The sequence below is a fragment of the Molossus molossus genome, unplaced genomic scaffold, assembly GCF_014108415.1.
Source record: "Molossus molossus isolate mMolMol1 unplaced genomic scaffold, mMolMol1.p scaffold_m16_p_11, whole genome shotgun sequence".
Lineage (NCBI taxonomy): Eukaryota > Metazoa > Chordata > Mammalia > Chiroptera > Molossidae > Molossus > Molossus molossus.
The window spans coordinates 93,089,933-93,091,055 of record NW_023425346.1 but is presented as its reverse complement, the minus strand read 5'-3'; positions in this window follow the sequence as shown (position 1 = coordinate 93,091,055).

The window sequence follows — 1,123 nt, the reverse complement described above, 5'->3', positions numbered from 1 at the left end:
GGATCCTTTTGACAATAAAGGTAACTCATAGGAGTTAAATAATGGAAAGAGAGAGAGAGAGGGTGAAGAAAAGAAGATGAGGAGGAGGAAGAGAGAGACTTTCTAATAACGTGTTTCATACTCCCATATTTAGTCACTTTGAACCACTTTAGCTAATGATCTATCATCTATCTAGCACTCTTCTATCTATCTATCATCTATTTAATTTTAAGATGGTTTGAGTTGTGTTTTGTTAACGCAAATAAACATGTCCTGGCTCATATATATACCCAACATAATAGAAAAATATATGTGTTTATACTCAGAATAATATATATTGAATGGCATTTGTTGAATACATATTATTCAACATAGGTTGAAAAATATGTGCTATAACATTTAATATGATAGCACTTAACACGTATGTAATGGGTACTCAATAAACATGTGTCACGTGAATGAATAAAGTCTACTCAATGCCGAGATAATTGTTATAAGTTTCTTCAGAGTTCAGGACTAGGACTGAGGAAGGCCATCATGAAAACTACTAAAAAAAACCAGCCCATTACACATAAAATACAAGGCACACTAAGATATGTCCTGAAAGTGTAGCTGATGAGACTAGGTCACCTACTGAATCCAATTAAGAAGACAGGGCGTTTTGCAAAAAGCAGGTTATTATCTCACCTGGATGGTGACATGATGGGGAAAGCTCCCATCTTGCTACAACAGAAGACCAATGAGAGAAATAGATGAGCCAACACCGGGAAGTGCTAATGTATTTCCACACACTTTGTTAATGTTGGAAAGCGTAATTCAACCAGTGTTCTCAGGAATGCCAGTGTATGTCCAAATCCTTTTACTCTAATTCTGTACTTACAAGCAATCCTTGGCAGATATATGCATTTAATCAGAGCCAGGTTCCTGGGCACGTGACCCATGTACTTACACAAAGACCCTTAGAAGGACTCAGTGTTTGGTTTAATGCTCTGCTTTGCTGTCTTGAAATTCTTGATCATTTTGAACAAGGGCGCTCGTTTCCATTTTACACTGGGTCCTACTGATTACATAGCCAGTCCTGAGTCTAATTTGTGGTTGTGTTTCTTACTAAACATTAATAAATGGAATTTTACATGATCAATTC